Source organism: Martes martes (assembly GCF_963455335.1).
Source record: "Martes martes genome assembly, chromosome: 4".
NCBI lineage: Eukaryota > Metazoa > Chordata > Mammalia > Carnivora > Mustelidae > Martes > Martes martes.
Genome location: NC_137891.1, coordinates 47,079,848 through 47,101,599, shown reverse-complemented (window position 1 = coordinate 47,101,599; position 21,752 = coordinate 47,079,848). Strand labels below are relative to the sequence as shown.

At 36.5% G+C, this 21,752-nt stretch overlaps 1 protein-coding gene across 1 annotated transcript in view; it reads right to left on the bottom strand.

Annotated features, from left to right (window-relative positions):
• MMP16 (matrix metallopeptidase 16) overlaps positions 1-21,752 on the bottom strand; it is a gene marked incomplete at both ends in the record, with an annotated part of 282,739 nt that overhangs the window by 35,680 nt on the left and 225,307 nt on the right. The gene's annotated exons all lie outside the window — the stretch shown is intronic.

Genomic DNA, 21,752 nt, shown 5'->3' with positions numbered 1-21,752 from the left:
ATATCTGGACTTTACTCAATCATAGCATCAGTTATTTTATGTAAAAAGTGTCTACTCTTATCTCTAGTGAAAATATATGACTTGTCTCATAGCAAGTGCTTATAAATGTTGTTGAATTAATCATTAGCTTGCACACAATATGTTTTTCCATAAATTCTTAGTAATGGCATGACATTCAATTATTTTCTATGGAAAATTTCAGAATGAAAACTATTCAAAGTGCTTTAATATTAGAAAAATTAGGTATATTTTGAAGTATACTGTTTCACTTCATTTCAAAATTTTGTATTTACAAACAACATTTCACTTGGAAAACATTTATTTGTACTAAGATAAGTATGTTTCATGAAAATATTTCTAATTTCCCTTACTTAGATATTAACAAATGATTTATTATAGGGCTTTCCCAATCTTTTGGCTTACAATAGTTTAACTGATTAGATTTTCTAGGATTTGTGAGTTATTTATATAGTCATTCATACACACACACGCGCACACACACACACACACAGAGTCAACTGGGGATTCTTGGATTTCAGGTGATATGATAAAAATAAACCTTTCTCCATCTAAACCAATCCAAATATAAAAATTTTCTTAGGAATCTTTGGGTAGTTGTACTTCATTCTAGTTACCTTGAGTTGTCTTCTCTATGAACTTTGTTGTTTATAAAAAGAAGGAAGTAGCTTAATTAACACCTCTAAGTTTGTATCCTATTCTTGCTCTGTCCCTTAATAATGGTCATCCAGGTCAAGATACTAGTCATTGAGTTATTACAAACTAATAACTGACTTGTAGTATAAATACTGCCTTATTTTATTTTTATGTAGGCTCCATGCCCAGTGTGGAGCCCAGTGCAGGGCTTGAACTCAGAACCCTGAGATCAAGACCTGAGCTAAAATCAAGAGTTGGATACTTAATGGACAGAGCCACCCAGGTGCCTCTAATTACTGTTTAAAGGATTTTCTGAAGACCTGGCACACAGTTGGCTGTTGTTATTGTTAAAATTATATTGAAACTCGTTATCTTACTTTCCTTCACAATCCTGTTTACAGTTCTGCTGCTGTTCTTTGTTCTCTCTTCAGATTTCAGCCATATTATGGCTCTAGCCATGCATCTCTCTCCTACCAATATCTTCTTACGTTATTAACCTCTTCTTGAAAATTTTTATGCTACCAGCTAACCTGAATTAATACATATCTTGATTCACATATAGTAGATACATTAAACTGATTTTAAAATACAGAGTTATTCTGTGAAAAGATTGATTCAGGAAAATTACATGGGCATGAAGATCCAGGGCTTACTGCTATAGTATCTGAGCAGATGATATTCTGATTATTTTTTTTTTTTACAGATTTATTTATTTATTTGGGGGGAGAGAGAGAGAGAGAAAATGGCAGGGAAGGGCAGAGGAAGAGGGAGAGAGAAACCCAAGCAGACTCTGTATTGAGTGTGGAGCCCTAAATGGGACTCCAGGCCAAGACCCCGAGGTAATGATCTGAGCCAAAACCGAGAGTCAGAGGCTTAACCAATGTGCCACCCAAATGCCCCTCCACAAAAAATATTCATTTTTTAAAAAGATTTTTATTTATTTATTTGACAGAGAGAGACACAGCTAGAGAAGGAACACGGCAGAGGGAGTGGGAGAGGGAGAAGCAGGCCCCCCATGGAGCGGAGAGCCCAATGCAGGGCTTGATCCCAGAATCCTGGGATCATGACCTGAGCCGAAGGCAGACGCTTAGCAACTAAGGCACCCAGGCACCCCCACATAAAATATTCTTAAGTTACTGTAATGTATATCCAAAAATAAAAAAATGGCTAAATACCTACGGACTCTGACAAAGAAATAACTGACCATGATTATTAATGGAACAATGAAACTGAAAGCTCTCTGAGCTGAAGGATTGGGAAAAAAAAAAAAAAAATCAGGGGAAAAAAAAGCCTGAACCATATTCCAATTTTTCTCAGAGAAGCACTTCACATTGTTCTGTCTACCCAGTACTGAGACAAGGCCAGTGGCTCTTTGGAACAGCCATATGCTGCTATGTGAAGATAGGAACACAACTTCAACTTGCCACTAATATAGGAAGAAACAGGAATTTTGCCTCAAGATAAGCCAATTTGCAAAAATTCAGAAAGTAATATGGAATAATAGGTGAAATCAGAACGATTTCTCATTGACAGCAGCCTTGGCAGAGAGTGATATAAACTGTCGATATTCAGGTTGTGCTTCTTCTATTCAACTTATCCACACCTTCTCAGAGTGGTAGAAAGCAACAGTACAAATAAGTTAGCAAGCACTCTCTCACAGAGGATGTAAACATATCATAGTCACTATAGAGTGCCATTTCAGAAATTGAGCTTGTGAACGATTCGTAGACAGAGGATATTTAAAATGTTATTTAAGTCTCTATGCAAATTTTCCTTCTAAGTGAAACCTCCTCTGACCGCACAATCTAAAATTGAATTCCCTCACTCCACCCACCCACATGTGCTTCCACTCTCCCTCTCCCTTGCTTTATTTCCCTTCACCATGCGGATCATTGTTTAACACAGTACATATTTTGTTTATTGTTCATTCTCTCTCCACTAGAATATAAGCTCCATGATGGCAAAGTTATGTTTGTTCATTTGTGGCTCCCCATTTCCAGAAAAATATCTTGCACATGGTAGAAGCTTACTAAATATTTCTTAAAAGCAAACACATTTAAGGAGGAAAGGACAAAGTAAAGGTTAAGTTATCCTTTCAGAAGTCAAAAGCTATGCAGATGTCACAAGAGTACACAAGTTCCACTTGAACAGGCAGACATTTAGTATATATTCCATTATTTAGAGAGGTATGATATATAAAGGTCTTTGAAACATGCAGGGGAAAAAAAAAACTGTTTCATCCTTCCAAACACTGTAGCTTTTGTTTTGGCCTTCAGTATAAAGGGAAAAAAGAAGAATCTGAGCTCTAAATCTGTTGTTTCTATCTTGCCACTGGCCTTTTTTTGGCTACAGCCCTTATAAAAGGGAGTGGAAGGGGTGGAAGCATACCCTAAAAATAATCAAAATTAGCACATTTGCAAAATCAACTCATGAAAAAAATAGTGCTTAAAAATTACCAAAGAGGAATTCCTACTTAAAGACCAATATTTCACTTTCGATACAAGTTTACACAGATTTTTCTTTCCACGTAGCATGGGACCCAGGCAGACTACTTTGTTCGCATAGATAAATACACAGAGTATGGCAGGGTGTACACCATGAGGCAATAAAGAAATTTAGTTTGCTTTTTTTAATTCCCTTTAAAATTCTGTATTAATACAGGCATATTGTTTGCTGACAACTCTAGAGAAAAAGTATCCTCCTGCTGTCTGAATATGAAGATCGGTTATTGATCTACTCTCAGGAAAGGGTGCTATTTTCAGACCTCTTTTTAGAAGCCAATTAGTAAACCTGATCTACTTTGGCTTCTCTTCTAATCTATAGATTCATTATTTAACCAAAAACTTGATGTAAATCTGTGAATACCTCACATGTCTACAAGAACATTTCCAGAAAGCATCAGTTGCTCTCTCAGCCTTCGCCTGCCATGCCACTGTGGGCTTCCTCCAGTCTTCCCCACCTCTGAAATAGCATCTCAAAACTCTTGATTCCTTGCCATCATCACTGTCACCATCCTACTCTGAGCTGCCACTGTATTTCATGGAGATGACTGCAATGCCAACTCAAAGCTACCAATTTGCCTCCTACTGCATCTAAAATGGAATTCAGACTCCGTCCCCATCTCCAGCCCCTGCACCAATTGCAGGTCCCTTTTGTGCTCATGACGCTCTACCTGCATCGGCATCCTTTCAGTTTCTGATAGAGTAAAGCTCTTTTCTTCCTCAAGACTTCTATACCATTTGCTCTACTTTGAATGTTCTTTCCCTTCCTCATACCATTCATCCAATTAACTATGAATCACCTACGCATTCTAGCTGAAATTTCCTTTCCAAAGAAAGGCCTTACCTGACCCATGGCTGAAATTAGGTGACACTGTTTATACTGTTCCATAGTAGTCTGTAATTTCACTTTACAGCACTTATACCATCTGTTACCATACTACCATTTTTTAAAATAAAAGATTTTATTTATTTATTTGACAGACAGAGATCATAAGTAGGCAGAGAGGCAGGCAGAGAGGAGGAAGCAGGCTCCCTGCTGAGCAGAGAGCCAGATGCGGGACTCGATCCCAGGACCCTGGGATCATGACCTGAGCCAAAGGCAGAGTCTTTAACCCACTGAGCCACCCAGGCACCCCTATATTACCATTTTTAAAGTGACACAGTCTTCCTCCTGCTCCACTGTGCTATATGCCCATAGAAGTAGGGACAGTTTATTTCGTTACTATTGAATTATCAGCTTTGGGAACTGTGTCTGGCATATTGTGGAGACCTACACATGCTTAATAAACAAATTTTTCTATTTTTTCATCAAACCACCGTAGGATGACATTGTTCAAACCAAGGTAACTGCTTAATATGAGTATCAGACTATTTACTAAAATGGCATTCTTATCAAGGAAACTCACTAACTATGGGGAAAAAATATAGAAAAGTGTTTGTCTATAAATACAGATTTCTTTACAAGCAATCATGTACTGTTTCTGGGGATGTATGATGTGGCCAAGAGAGTGTCTGGGAAATATGATGTTCAAAATTAATGTAGATCCTATTAAAAAAAAATCAGGCATGTAGTAATAGTGAATGAAAGACAAAGTCATGGCAATAATAAGGGAAAAAGCTATTCGCATGAATGCTTAAAGGGGAGAGGAAAAAATAGTGGCCTTCTGATCTGTATTTCCTTCTACTTTTTCTCAAAGCCAAAGGAGACCTGTGACACACCCAGCTGAGTGCTTGCCACCCTGGGGCCACCCTTGCTAGCCAGACTTATCAAGCGGCCTCACAGAACTGGAGTCTGGGAGGCCACAGTGCATATGTCATTATGTACATCTGAGCAAGAAGAAGGAAACAGCAATGAGTTCTGAGCCTTGGACAGACATCCGCATTTTACCATCCCTGGCCACTGTTTGAAGGGGCAGGCAGAACGAAGGAAAATTTGAGGTTAAGACGACTGATGGCCATGCTGGAGTTGCAGAAAGAAAAAGTCTATCTTGGTACAGCTGCTATTGAATAGCTAACACTTACCCCATTCAACTGATTCATTGCCTTAGATAGACTTCAAAGCACAGAGTAAAAGCAAATGATCAGAATTTCTTATAAAATTTAATATTTAAACAATGTTTAATAATCGCATATGCTTGACCAAGCTCATACATACTTACTGAACCTATTGGCATAAAAATTGATAAATACCAATTATTAGGTTAACTTATTCATTGTTAGCAGTATACAGTACTAAAAACCATAAATTAGCTGCTGTTTAAAAAATAAAACTTTCTATATTGAAGTAACTACAGATTCACATTACACCTATAAGAAATAACAGATTCCTTATATACTCTTTCTTAACCTTCCCCAATGATAACTCTTAACATAATTATACTACAATATCAAAACTAGGAAACTCAGATTGTTACAAACCATCACACTATTAAAATTTCACATGCACTAGTGTGTATATGTATATATTTATGCTAAATTTAACCTGGAAAGTGTACCTTTACAACACAGAGATACGGTAGTTGCCACCTTAAATAAGTGCTCAACATGTGTATCAGTCATAATGGCAACCTTGGTATTATATGTAATGCAAGAAAGAATAGCTAAGCATTAAAGGCCACAGAATCATTCATGAAGTACAAACAGGTAGAAGCCAAACGTGTTTAAATTAGAATCTAATTGAGCCTTTACACCTAACTTCTTCCAGTTTATAGGAAGAAAGGAGTTAAGTTAATGACACTGAAAAGAAACAAACAAATACATTCCAGCATGTGGCATAGTTTATAAGACAACTGACCTGGTCTCAACAAGAAAACAGTAACAACAACAAAAGCCATGGGGAAAAAGCTGGGAAGAATTGTCATTTAAAAGATCTACGTAGATTTAACAACCAAATTCAGTGTACAGGTAGTCCTGGATCCGGTATTTAGAGATGAAGTCTTCTGCTATCAACTTTCTTTCAAACGTTTCACCAAAAACTTGGGCATGCATGTTGCGTTGCTTTCTCTCTCTCTCTCTCTCTCTCTCTCACAGGCAAGCACTTAAGTTGTTAAACCATTCTTCCAACTTTTCCGTATTTTTGAAATTTTTTATGAGTTTAAAATATATACTCAGTTTATAAAAAAACTGAAAATATGTAGGCAATTCAGTTATGATAAAATATTATGATATTGGGGTGCCTGGGTGGCTCGGTGGGTTGGAGCCTCTGCCTTCGGCTCAGGTCGTGATCCCGGGGTCCTGGGATCGAGCCCCGCGTCCGGCTCTCTGCTCGGCAGGGAGCCTGCTTCTCTTCCTCTCTCTCTGCCTGCCTCTCTGCCTACATGATCTGTGTCTGTCAGATAAATGAATAGAATCTTTAAAAAAAAAAATTATGATATTATATCTAAGTATTTGCAACAGTTGTATAGTATTCAGGCTAGCAAATGTAAGATTATTAAGCCTCCATTTGAGCCATTTATTTGCATTTTTATTTTTTAAGATTTATTTATTGATTTGAGAGATGGGGGGATGGGCAGAGACAGAATCTTCAAATAGACTCCCCATTGAGCCCAGAGCTAGGCTCTGGCTGGATCCCACAATCCAAGCAATCATAACCTGAGCAGAAACCAAGAGTTGGAGCTTTAACTGACTAAGCCACCCAGGCACCCCCATTTTAGCCATTTAAATTCGTTACTGTAAATGCTGCTACAACCAACATCTTTAGGCTTTAAAAAAAGAAACAAAACTATGTCCGTGCCATTTAATTAAGTGTAATTCATGCTCCATTCAACAGTAACATGTGTGAACTGAAAATAAAAAAAAATCATTCCTTATAAAACTTTACAAATATATTATAAATGCACCAATTTGATTTCACACTATTGTATTCAAATTTACTGCCTGTACCAAGAATTATAAAGGGTATTGTAGTATTTAAAGAAAGAGAACAAGGCCATTTACATTTAATTAGCTATATTTCTTTTTCAACACTGGGAAGAAAAAGTAAATTTATAACTTGGAGGAAAAAAAAATTCTAAGGAATGCTTAATAGATGTATCTGGCAAAGACAATGCCATTCTGGGAAGCTTTCATTATCTTATCACAAGAGCTGACACAAACTGGCTTTTGTTATATAAACCTTAGGAGAAAACCTGTTCAAAGCAACCACTAAAATATACTTTCTTACTAAGACAGTCATGAATTTCTGCAATGATTTTTCAGACACAGTTTTCAGAGATTAACCAGATGTAGGGCGCCTGGGTGGCTGAGTTGGTTAAGCGTCTGCCTTCGACTCAAGTCATGATCCCAGTGTCCTGGGATCGCATCCTGCATTGGGCTCCCTGCTTGTCAGGAAGCCTGCTTTTCCTTCTGCCTCTGCCTGCTTCTCTGACTACTTGGGCTCTCTGTCTGTCTGTCAAATAAATAAATAAAATCTTAAAAAAAAAAAAAAAAGATTAACCAGATGTAGTTCTGGGAGAAGTAATGCTGCAGTGCATCACAATAGGTCTGAAGGGGAGCAGAATATGCCATCCCCCAAATGTGCCACTTTGGCATGTGGTTATTTTGAGCTGAAGGCAATCAAGACCCAGCAGGTTCAAGAAAAAATTTTGCTTCTCCCAGAACTACCTAAAATATTTTAGATAGGTGGCCTGGTGCAGAAAGAGAGCTATTACCAGAGATAACTTTTATCGGAACAACCAGTATGTATAGCACGGCAAATACCTAATTACCAAACATCTGCTTTTCTTATGTTCTGTGAATTACCCTCTTCCCCTTTGAAGTCCCAGCCTCCTTTCCCATTCCTTAGCTCATGATGGCATATAAACCTCAATTGTCTGGCTTACGTTTGGGTCTTCTATTTTTATTGGGCTCCATAGAGACAGAATTAAATTTACTTTTCTTCTGTTAATCTGTTTTATGTCAATTTAATTATTAGATCAGCCAAAGAACCTACAAGGAAAAAAGGAAAATTCTTCCATCTCTATAGGTCAAATCACTTTGGATAGTGTCTACATTTTTGAAAAACGTTCAAAACACAGATTCTTGATAATAGGGGAAGGAAGTAACATAGTAACAGGTGACTCTATATCATTTCAGAATGCACAATTCTGGAATATTCCTTAATGTCTGACTATTTTCAAGGAAGAATGAAATGTAAATTATTCTAATAAATAAAATATATTTGTGTTTCAAAGGAAGGGAGATATGGCCTTTACAGGATATTTTGTTTACTACTTATGCTAAATATACACAGTAACTTTTATAGTCTCCAAATGTTAAAAAAAAATCCTTTGTTTTTGATTTAGATTGAAAAATCTGGACACCAAAAGGTTAAGTGATGTGTCAGATGTGGATCACTTTCTTGTTAATTAGCATTTATTTAGTCCTGACATAAAGAATACTAATTTTTGAAACTTAAAAATTCATAATTATTCATGCATAACACATAATAACATAAATATTTATGGTTTTAAATTCATTTATATATGTGAATAATGAATGGTGAAGAAGTGTTGCTTAGGTCCTAGAACAGAAAGATCTGAGGAGAAAGAGAAAAATCAATGTGTGTATGTTGACCCTGTTTTCTTTTTACATCCTTACCTTTTTTCTTGTTTCTTCTTGCATCCACTCTTGTTCAGAAATCACTTTGTGATGGTTATGATGCTGAAAAGAACAGTGGACTAAAAAATGCTTCATCAGCGCACCGCACTTAAGATAAGGAGCCTCAAATTCCAGATATAATTGCACCACACAGTACTATGACATTTTGCTTTCCTCCCCTTCTTTGGGATCTGAGGATCATGAATACTGGCAGAGAGATTAAATTTCAATTCACATATCATATAATTAAGTGTTGAAAAATATAAAAGGTTTCATTCCTCCCACTGCACTAGCAGTTCTAGATTCCAAAAATATGAACTCTTTAAGAGTGTACATTCAATCAAGAGGGGAGCAGAGGCAAACAACTAATTTCAAAAGACTGTGTGAAATGCTGTTATCGCTGCCTCTCTAAAATGGGAACTACCATTTAGTGAATATAATGAGCCGGAAAACAGCTGTGTCATTAGCACACCTATCAAGAATTACCATCACTTTATTTTTGACCTGAAGAAAGATGCTTCATTTACACTAAAAACTATGTTCCTGCTGAATAAAGTATATGGCAATTTTTACTCAAGGTACATAGGGCAGTGTATTCAATTTAGTTTTTAACCACCCAATCTAGACTTTCCTCAGTCATTTTGCGATCAACTCATCAGGTTTTATTTTCTTCATAATACCTATTGTTCTATGAAATCATCTTGTTTATTTGCTCACCTGTCTGTCATCACAGTATGCACCTTATCTATCTTATTCAAACCCTGTACTCCTCAGCCCTGCCGCAATGGCCCGCACTAGGTTTTGAGGAAATGTTCAAAGAGAAAATCAAACAGTGAAAAGGAGAAGACAGGACCAATCTTTTCCTTGGCCCGGATGCAGGGGGACTGGTTTGGTCAATATTTAACTTAAGCTGTCGCACAGAAAGGCTTTCTCAGACCCTCTTTACTGCCCCTGTAAACACCAAACATCTACCAGCATACTTAGACCACTGTATGGAAATGGTCCATTTGCAAGCTTGTTTCTCCATGTTACCCTCTTTCCCATGAGTACCATTATCATTCTTTGCTTCCCCCCCAACCCCACCTTTTTTTTTTAAAAGCCTCAATTCAGGCTTCACTGCCTCTAGGGATATTTACTTAAAACAAAGACTCTATTCTCCAAGGACTCTTACTGCCCTTTAAGTAATCTTTCCATTTATTCCCATTGCATCTTGTAGAGTGGTTGGAGGTGGTCACAATGCTAGCACATGATCATGCCATGGAGGGCAGAAAAGAGATGCTTCATAGGAAAAGTCAAAGGTTGAGTTAGTACTATGAATTATTATTATTATTATTATTATTGTTATTATTTTGGCTTCTTCTTCAATCACAAAAGGAAACTCACTGAACTCAAAGAAGTGGATAGTGCAGACAATCAGAAATAAGAATAACACACTGAACAGAAGTAAAGAGTCATCAATAGACTCCACTTAAAAGCTGAGCAAGTGCAGAGGCTTGGACTGTGAGTGGGGCGGGTGCGGGAGGAAGGCAGGAGGAGGCCCAGGAGGGAAATGTGCCAGGGGGAAACTTTTTTTTTCCTTTCCAAGGGACACAAAGTGAGTTGTCAACAAATTACATGTTAAAGGCCTACGTTGAATTAGAGGTTTGCTCCTAAGAGATAAGAGTAGAATTCCCAAGAAATTACAGAGCAAAAAACCCTGAAAGATTCCTAAGTGACTTTGTTTCAGGGTTCAGGAGCAGTTGTTGCCATAACAGGAGAGACTAATCCTCATTATCATTGCCTAATTGCTTTATGCTAATATGGTCTTGAAAACATTCCTTCTGTTGCCAATGTTTTGCTGTGGTGTATTTACTAAAAAACGAGTTCAAAAGGTTACTGCCCTTCCTTAAACCCAAAGAAAATTGTCAACAAACTCCATGCAATAAAATAGTGACTGAGTTCTCTGGCAGATCTGAAGAAGTCAGATTATCACCATTAACAAATGGAAAGCACTTGTGCTATTGTTTCATTTCTAGCAAATAAACAAACATGAATAAGCACTATTTGCTTAGTTTTGGGGGGGGGGGAGAAATTTCTCCAAAACAAAAATAAATAAATAAACTTTCCTAATCATTCAGTCAAATAATAGAGCCCCGGACAACTATTGATGGCCAAATAACTTTTGAGAACTATTCTAAGCAATAAGGAATCTAATGACAGAATATTAAACACAGCGTATATAGGATATGATGTTTTGACAAAGTATAGAAGTTCAACATGGTAATATTTTTGCATAAAAGAGATAGAATGTCTCTTTTCACTTGGCTGGAAGATTCATAATTTGAGAGGAATTTCAGAAGCTTCTGAAGGTAAAGAAGGATGTGTTGACTAGGCTTTCATAGGAAAGTTTTAGGGGTAGTGTAGAAAAGGAAGTTAATGCACCAAAGGAGAGTACATCATACCAAAGCAGAGTATAAAATAATCTATGCCCCATCAGGCTGAGGGTGATGATGGGCAGGAGGGGACGTAACTTTTTGGGAGAAGAGGAAATGAGGTTTGAAAACCTGAAGTTTAAGTGGCAGGTGATGGAGATGGGTACTCTCAGAGGGGTGGAGTGAAAACTAAGGAAAGAGAGGCAATTCTAGAATCAACTGCACAGAATACACTATGAAATGATGAAAAGATAGCAGCTTGATGGGGCATCCAATGCCAGGTCAATAAAATAGAATATATAAGAAAACGGATATAGAAATGAAGGACTAAAATTAGGAGGAAAGTAAAGTAAGTAAAAAGGAATGAGAACTATTGATGAGGGAACAGAAGGCAAGCAGAAGCTGACTGCAACTTTCTCCTCCCCCCCATGCCTGGGTGGCACAGGTGTGACATCCTTCCCTGCATCTCCCAACTATCTTAATGTTAATGTGTTGCTAGAGGGGAAAAACAACCTTAACCGGACAATGGCATGGTCTCTGGTATCTTGTAGGTCCTCTTTAGCATATGAAAATCCTTTTGAAACTCCCCTTTTCCTTACCTTCCCCAACCCCATAGTATAGAATCAGCCATTCTTCACAACCCCGGTGCAGTAGCTCTTTCCGCCAACAGGTCCTGACCCCGTGCTTTAATAAACCACCATTTTGCACCAGAGATGTCTCAAGAATTCTTTCTTGGTCACCGGCTCCAGACCTCACCCCAACGAACCCCATTTATATTCTAAAACTTCATTATTATGGGGGTGTCTGGGTGGATCAGAGGGTTAAGCATCCGCCTTCCGCTCAGGTCCTGATCTCATTGCCCGGGGCTCTCTGCTCAGCAGGGAGTCGGCTTCTCCCTTTCATTCTCCCTCCGTGCTCTCTTTCTCTCTCCAAATAAGTCTCTTAATTTTTTTTTTTTTTTAAAGAAATGAGAATTAGAAGTGTCTGACAGAGATTGTGCTTTACCTGGGAGGGTCAGAAAAGAAAGCCTTAGGGATTTTTGGAGGGAAGCACATTGGCAGTGCCTGGAGAAAAGAAGGAATTTGAGTTAGGTAAAGTAGTAAACACTAAAAAATGAAACACATTCCTGAGAGAGGATATCAAGTGAACAAATCAATATTGCAGATAATAATAAGCAAATTAGGTGTTAAAGAGTAATAAAAAACAAGTGTTAAAAAAGACGAGTTTATGTAAAATATTTAAGTCTGTGGAAAAATTCCTCCCTGCTCAATATAGTATGTATTTCAAATGATCATTTTTGATATGCCCATTTCAAACTTGTCTATTGGGGAAGATAGATGAAAGTTCCAGTATAATTGAAACTATGTAACCCTGCTTGCATCTCTTCAAGAGGATTCAAATTCACATGGAAGTGAAGAGAGGAAACCCGATTATTTACTTGAGCAATTTAATTTTTTTTCTGTCTTCTGCTTATATATTAAGACCAAAATAAATTCATATTTATCTTTTTTGCAGAGCTTTTCAACTTTTCTTGAATTCTATTGTATGGTTAAAAAAGAATTTGCAATTGTAATTCATTTTACAAACATAATGAATATAGATGAATCTCACTTTATGTCACATATCTATTTCTGAAAATTTGGTTATTGGTTATTATATGAAGAAAGTACTATTTTAATTTAACTAAAAGGGTTAATATTTAAATGAATGTTAAAAAATGAATCATTTTACTCTAAGTTCATAAATATTCTATGTAAAATTAAAAACAACATAAAAAACATTGTTATTGTTATGCCCCCCCAAAAATGGGTCCGTGATTAAAGGAGCGAGACTGATATAAAGCAAAGGTTACACAAAGCTTTATTTCACGCCAAGCACCAAGAATCAAACTGACCGGCCAGGGCCGCGGCTCTTACAGAGAGGGCGATCTTTCTCTGTTTCACAGACTAGCTTTTAAGGGCAAAGGCCATGCGGTCGGGCCTGGCCACGCAGAGGTGACCAATGAGATTGTAACACACACAGGAAACCCCACAGAGATGCTAGGTGACCAACCGAATTACAATTTGCCCTAGTAGACATTTGAACCAGCCTATCACACCTTGGTTAGAATTGGCACCCAAAAGACTCCCAAAGGGCGGGGCCCATACTCCTTGGTAGCTAGGGAGACAGTATGTAACCCCCCACTGACTGGATGTCTCCACCTGGCCTGACCCAACCTTTGTTACCTGCAGCTGGTTTCCAGGACTTGTTTTTAAGTCAGTCCCCTGGGGGAAGGGGAGCAGGGACAGTTTAAGGGTTAAACAAGGTTGTTGTTTAACCTTAATGGAAGTCTCTGGTTAAATAGGTCCTTACAGTTATGATATAATGTTTCTGAATGTTAGATATTTGCGGCTCAGATTTTTTTGTATCTGGCAACATTTGGACCATTATTTTCTGAAAAGAAAATAATGAGTTATCTCCTGCATAAAGTAAGTGAGTTGGTGACATATGGTCCAGCTCACCTATCTTTTAGTGCTCAAACTCATTAACAAAAATTATCAGTCATTTGACAATTAAAAACATTACCTGTGTATTACTGATAATAATAAAAAATGTGTCCTACAATATATTTTTATAGAACTTTACAAAATACGCGTTGCTGCTTTCAATTCCAAAGCCAAAGTTGAAGATGAGGAAAAAAAAAAAGATGGCCTTGGGTAATATGGTAATTATTACTAGCTTTGGTGGTTCAAATAGCTCTCATATGATACAGTTTATACAAAATTAATGTGACTACCAATAGCCATTCTCAAACATGTATATATATTGAGTTCAATCTGCCAAACTAGAATAATAATCTAAATTGTCTCTGGAAAATCTTGGAAATCTTTCTTCCTCTTTTCTATTAACCTTCTTAAATGCATTTCCACCTGTAATAACTTTATTCTAGGGCTCAGTGAACATTATTACTTTGATAGCTAATTTCTGCAGGTTTTTTTTTTAAAGATTAGTAACAAACAATCATAAGAAAATAAAATATTCATTGCTATGATAAAAAATGAGATATTTTCTACTGTTAACGACCAACAAATAATACAGGTTATCTATTGCTTTGCAATATTTTTATGCTGTCATTCATTCATTCTTTCTCTCTCTCTCTCTTTTTTTTTTGTTTTTAGTACACCAGTAATACCTACTTTTTTCCCCAGAAGATCCTTTCAGATTTTCCCTCCTCAATCAGATTCTGTCACTGCTTTTTCTTACTAGTCAGAAATGGTGGAAATTAACACTGTGAATGCAAAACACATCAAGGGAACAGAGACTAGTGCTTTTCAATTTAATAGCTTTTTGTATATTGTTCTGGTTTAGTTCTTCCCTATGCAGAGTATTGCACCATTACCTCCAAAGTCAAGGAGAGAAAACTAGACTTCAGCCTTCGTCACAGGAAAAACAAATGAGAAGGTGCGCTGGCAGAAACATGACTAATTCATTATAAATATATTGTGTTTAAGATATGCTTTTAACCAATAAAGTGTAAATTAAGATATAAATGTTTCATTTTTTTTTCTAAATATTTTATTTATTTGACAAAGAGAGACACAGCGAGAGAGGGAACGCAAGCAGTGGGAGTGGGAGAGGGAGAAGCAGGGTACCACCCTAGGCAGATGCTCAACGGACTCAGCCACCCAGGCGCCCCTAAATGTTTCATTTTTACCTCTTCTAATACTCCAAAGGTGTGGCTTAAGAGTTTTAAGGAATTAATTAACTTGTATGGTCCAAAACACTGATCATTTATTTAAAATTAATTCTCTAGACCTGTTTTGTCAATATGGTAGCCATTAGCCACATGGTACTATTTACATTCAAATTAAATTAAATATAATTTTTAAAAAATCAGCTCCTCAAGTGCACTAGTTACATTTGAAGCACCTAATAGCCACATGTAACTAGTGGCTACCATTCTGGACATCATATATACATAAAATATTTTCATCACTGCGGCAAGTTTTATTAAACAGTGCTGCTTTAGTTCCTGATAAATGTTATGACTTTTTCCCACATCCTGATTTGTTTTAAAGCTCCTGTATTGCTAATAAAATAAATTCCTAAATGCAGTAGTGGTCCAAGACTATGTGAAAATGTTGACTGAGATAATCCTAAGGCACTAGTGTTTCTAGAGCCAGTCTGTAGCAGAAACACTATAACTATTGATCAGGAACTTGGAATGTTTCTACAGCTCTGCTGGGCCAGTCCCTTGAAATGTTAATTGTGGTATCATAGGTGGAGGCACCATAGCTAAACTTTCAGAAACAAAAACGTAACATTATTTAGCTGTGAGTCTAACAGGAATGTTATTTCTTCATATCTTTACATGGCTGGTTAATTTTGCTGTTTAAACCTGCACTAAAATGTCGCCTCTTCAGAGGATCCTGCTTGACCATCCAAACTACAGTAGCCCATCCCCCCGTTTCAGTCCTAACTACTATAATATTGCTGTTTCATTTTCACCATTGCATTTATTGATTCCTTCCATACTTGTGTATATTTATTTGATTTTGACTGTCCCTCCTCCACTCAAATAAAGCTTGTTGCAGGAGAAGGATTTTGGTGATGTTCACTGCAATATGCCAGATCCTAGAAGGCTGCCAGGCAAAGGTAGGAGCCTTATAAATATTTATCACACAAATTAATGAATGCATTGGACAAGAGATGGAGATTAAAGTTATTCATGGTGAAAATGTGATTTTGTAAAATATAAAGGTTTTTTTTTCAAATAAAAAATACATTTACTCTTTTCTCCCATTTGATCTTTATTATTAATCTCCAAACTTTATATTTGAAATGTAGTAACTTCAGAGTTATATTTATACACACAATTTACCTTTATGAAAGTTAAATAAGAAGTTGGCTTATAATCGATGAGACTGGCCATCTGGAACAATAACACACTCGAGAGATGGAAGGTATCTCTTGGGGAAACTGGGGAGGCAAATCTACTGAAGAATGACAAGGGTATGTAAGTCTCAGATCCTCACTATTCTAAAGAAATCCTCTGTAAGTGGAAATTTTGTTTTCTTTAATTTTTTTTCTTGCAAGATTTTATTTAGATTCAAGTTAGTTAGCATTGTAAGTGGAAGTTTTAAAAATGGGTGATTTTGACTGTACGTTGTCTAGAAAAGAGGGTACAAGTAGGCAGATTTTGGTGAGGGAGTATATATCTGGAAAACTTAACTGATGTAACCATGTACAATTTCAGCGATGTGCTAGCAGTAACTCTGGGAGTATCAAGCTATCAAAAAATGATTGACTCCAAGGACACCATTAGGATTGTCCAACTGCTTCAGAAACAGCCTTCTGATTATTCTATGGCTTATAGTGAAACATTTTCTTAAGCATAAATAATTCATTTTTTGTGATAATTATAATTACTATAAATTGATAAGTTGTCATTTTAGCTCAAGCATCAGCCAGTCTTTTGTGATTTTAATTTGTTAACTGAATTCTTTAGAGCCTGAACCACTGAGGCAGACTGCCCATAAACCCAAAGACTATACCTTGAAACACAGTGACAGTCTCCACTGAAGAACAGTTGGTCTCCATCCCAGACATTTTTAGCATCTCAAAGTACAATGCAATTCTGATTTACATTCCCTTAATTTTCTTCTATATCCAGATTTTGGTTGTTCTTTGCGTATTTTACAAATGAAATTTAATGTAGAAGTTTTTAAAAGTTTAAAAAATAACACAAATAATTGTTGGTATTTTTAAATAACCCCCAAATGGCATTTTTCAAGAAGAGACATCATTTGGCATCTTACCTGGTTAGGCAGATTACAAATGCTTAAGCTTTATGCCTTGTTTCAGGAATGTCTGGGTTACAGCTGAACATAAAATGCAACCTTTAACAGTGTTTTTTCCCTTTTATTTTCATGTATATATTAGCAATTTCAGTGATGCTATATATGGTTCATGTCTGAAATGCGTAATTAAAGACCTTTAAGAAAACAATCTGTATACGCTGTTATCAGTCTCTGCCCAAAACTCACACTGAATTCTCACTTTAATATGAAGTACCATAACATTTATTTAGCATAAGGCGGGTCTATCTTGGGCCTAGACCAGAATGGAATATGTTACTGGAAATAACAGAAAGAACTCTTTATTTCATGTACAACATAACCACATACTGTGGGTTTTTGGGGCAGCATGATGGTATATTTTAATGTAGGATAATTATATTCATTTATTTTCCCCAAACATGCTTTAACTCTAAAATAACTATTCTACATTACTTTCCCTTATATAACCCAACAAAATCCTTGCAAATAACAAATACATGAAAGATAACCATAGGATTCTATTTACAAATATTTTTACTACCAAAATAATTTATTAAGATTATTTTTGTGCTATTATTAGTTTGTAGACTAATTTCTAAAAAAATTATAATTATCTGAAATTCTTGATAGCGATTAGAAGAGTAAAAAAGATTATTAGATAATATTGTTAACTAATTTTTAAATTTACATTGTTTTCAATGCCAGGTAAGAGGGGTTGCTGCTTTACTTTCCAAACATGAGGTAACAAAAAACAAACAACAACAACAAAAAATAGTACATTTTTCCCTCTTGCTATGTTCTTATTATTCTTTAGTTTAAGGACCCAGGGTTCAAAATATCTCTTTATTTCTATAATGTATAAAATATGTATGTCACTGCAATACACAGCTCTCAAGGAAATGAAAGAGGTAGATATTGACCAACAACACATCCCAAATGAAGTTATGTCTTTCTTTCCCTCATCCAACACTTCAAAAACATAATTTCAAACTGAAAGGTCAGCAATAGGAAAGTTTGTCCATTTTCTTTCCAGGTCTCATGGAAAACTGTTAGTCCCTTGTACTGGAGTGGCAGTTAATAGGTTTTACTTGGTGTGCTCTGCAAAGCCTCTCTGTGTGCCAACATGAAAAAGCCTTTAAAGGAATGTCAGCAGCTTCAGAAACTGCTTGTCAAAAGGTTTTCAGTTTTCTTTCTTTGCCTTCGTAACCACTTTCAAAGGCTTATTTCATTCCCGTAGTTTCCATAATATTAATGCATATAGCTTGCAACGGTAATTCAGGGTGGGCCACATGGTTACAAAATTATAGAGAGAGTTGATTAGGTACAAAAATAAAAGGCAGAGCTTCACAGATTTTACAGTACATTAATATTTTACTACTGGCGATGGTTAGTGGTATAGCGGGAAAGAAGGCAACAATTTGCTGAAAGGTATTTTAAAACTATTAATTTTGCCTTGAAAATTGCCTTAAAATTTTTGCAAGTTTATTGTAATTATTACAATTACGGACAGACTGAAATGTCCAAAGGTTTTTTTTTTTTTTTTTTTTTCTTTTGCCACTGGAAACAAAGCCAAATAGCATAGTAATGAGTACAGACAGTTCTGGTTGTGATTCTGGACTCTGGCTTTGGTCTTCTGTATATCAGGGTAATTCACTTATCTCTGTGACCTAGGATCATAGAGATATATAACATCAACACCTTACAGAACGGAATTTTTGAGTTTCTCTCAGTTTAGACATAAAATTGTAGGGAAAATGGGGATTGTCAACAAGCTTTCAGCTCTGCTAAAACTTCATGAAAATTGATAGGAGTGACGATCCTATTTACAAATATTTAAAAGATGAGCAACAACAGAAACCCCTCTTGATGAATTAGTGAGTATTGTTTGTATGATGATTTTCTGCTTTCATGAAATATAACACAAAACTGAGTATAGGCCTTAAATATGAATCTAGGCCTAATTATCAAATGATTCTATGAAAATGCAAGTGTGTCTCTGAAAGTGTCTTCTTGAATAACATGGTCAAGTTATTAGCTGACCATTCAAAAGACTTTTCAAGTAACTGATTATCTAGAATTCATTCATTTAATAATGACTTATTTTTCACCTCCAAAGGCTAGGTGCTTTGCTAGGCATTAGAACTAGAGCAGTATATAAAAGAGTGGTATAAAACAGCCAATTATTGATGGGCCGGCTGGGAAACCGCGGCTCCAAAATGGCGGGTCTTCCTGCCAACCCTCTCCAAGATGGCGGACTTTTCCACCACCCTCACTGCAGCCTCCACTTCACCGCCAGGAAACTGAAACTCTCCACCCAGGGACTTCCCAGTTGGTAACTGCCCATCATGGACTTCCCCCACCCCATACCCTCCGATCATCACATACCTTGCCTTATATGGATGCAAGGCTATGCCCTACCTCAAACCCATAAAAGGACCTCGCCAACTCCCTCCCAACGAGACTTCCCGGACTCTCTCTCTCTCTGTGAGTCGCAGAACCTCGCCCGAGGGTGCTTGCAGTAAAGTTCATCTCTCGGATCCATTTGCCTCGTAGCCTTTTTCTCACTATCGCCAGTGGGAGCAACCTAACAATTATAACTTGTTAAACTTCTTACTGCACACAACTTCTTACTATTTGTACGTCATAAAGTTTCCAAACAGATAATGTTATTCCTGAAATATCATTAAAGGGAAAAAAAATAGTCAAAATGACATTTATTTAGGTTATTGTACAGTACTCACTGTTTATGTCTATAATCTCTTATTCACAAATGTAAAATTCAGACAGCTTGAAAAAAGAAAGGTGTTTCTTGAGTTTGGAACAAATTTAATTGGCAGAGAGCCTGATGTAAATTGACATGAGACTATTTAGAGACTCTTAACTCTGGCTTATTGGGACAACTTGGAAGTTTCGGTGAAGAACTAGTGAATATGATTATGTGTTGTTTCCCTGGATCCCATATGGATATTAAGGAAGAAATGTTTAATACACTGTATCATTAATTTAAAAAAACTGTAAAAATGTCCTGTTTGGCCACAAAATTAAAAGGAAATCAGTTTGACCATTAAAATGAAATCAGTACTTCAAGTGTCTTTATTTCAAATTCAAATGCCAGTGACATTTTGATCAAAATTGAGAATTTTATTTCCGGCTTTCTTATTTCTTTAGAGGATCACTGCTTTTGCTTTTTGCCTTTTGGTGTTTTTAAAAATAAACAAGATAAATAGAATTAGTTCAAAAAACAAGGAAATTAACTTCCTGGGTCTTTCATCTGAGGCCTTAGGTATAGAATTTACTGCTAGACTAAGTGTTATGTCCAGAGATAGCCCCTGTTAAGAAGATTGATTAGAAGCCTTCCCAGCAGGCAATGTGAAGGCTGAGAGACTTCATTAAATATTCAACTCTCACCTGAAAGTCACACCCTCCTAACCCAAGTACCATCTAAACATGGAGCTGTGTGAGTGTATCTTTCAATTTCTTTTCTTTAAATTCCCAGATTCATTCATCATTAGAAACATGAGAAAATATCCTAGTAATTATAAGTTCTAACACTGAAAACACTAAAAGTGATCATATTTGTTAGGTTCAGTAGAGCAATCTTAACCTCAGTCTTTGAAATTTGAGCATATGGCCTCAGCAGTGACAGTTTCAGTGTGAGGGACATTACTGAGGTAAACTCTGCCTTCCTAATATTGGTTCCTATTCTACCTCCACACATACCCAGAATATGCCCCCTTCATACTGCAGTGTTTTAAATATTTGAGGTCACCTGCCATAGGCCTTTTAGGAATCTCTATTGGAAAATCAGTTATTTTAACTTTTCCTATGAACTAACTGTTTTTTTCCCTGTGAATTAACTTTTAACATGAGTTTTGATATACTAAATTGGGGAAAATGTTTAATGATTTTAATTTAAAATTTTTACTATTTGAAAGAAAAAAAATAACTTATGCTTAAGTTAAATCAGAATACGATCTGTATGTATCCTTAGTAAATAAGTTGCCAAGGATTGTTTCTATGTATAATTCATGCTACTCAAACATTGTGTTCAAACTATGGGAATAGTTGGGACATGCCTTGGGACATGAGAACACCCCATCTTTCCAATCTGAAAATGAAAACCAATCATAGGGAAATTTACATATAAGTTTGCTAAAGAATTACAAAGCTATGTTCAGATTCAAGAAGGTATTCTAGTAGAAAAGATGATACATTATAAGCTATTTATTTTTCAGAACATGAATTTAAACTGAAGAATGTGGAGCTGTCACTGAGATGGGGATTTGGATATTATCAAATTCCTAGAATTAACCAAACTGAAGTTAAGAGCATATAGTCCTCAGATTTCCAAGACCTCTTAAGACTTCTGACCCCAACTACAAGAAGGTAAGGTCCAACTATAAAGTTAGATAGAGGGAAGACTCTGCACTGAACCACCCTTATTTCTCACACCAACTACAAGTTCAGGGGTTCCAAAAACATTCTAAGATTTGAAGACTCAAAAAAAAAAAAAACGAAAAAAACCCCAAAACCCCCAAATCACTGGAAACTATTATACTTTAAGGTTTTAGTTCTTACAGGGAAAGAATGCAGATCAAAAATAAACCAAAGGGGGGTGCCTGGGTGGCTCAGTGGGTTAAAGCCTCTGCCTCTGTCTCAGGTCATGATCCCAGGGTCCTGGGATCGAGCCCTGCATCCGGCTCTCTGCTCAGCAGGGAGCCTGCTTCCTCCTCTCTATCTCTGCCTACCTCTAGGCCTACTGCCTACTTGTGATCTCCGTCTGTCAAATA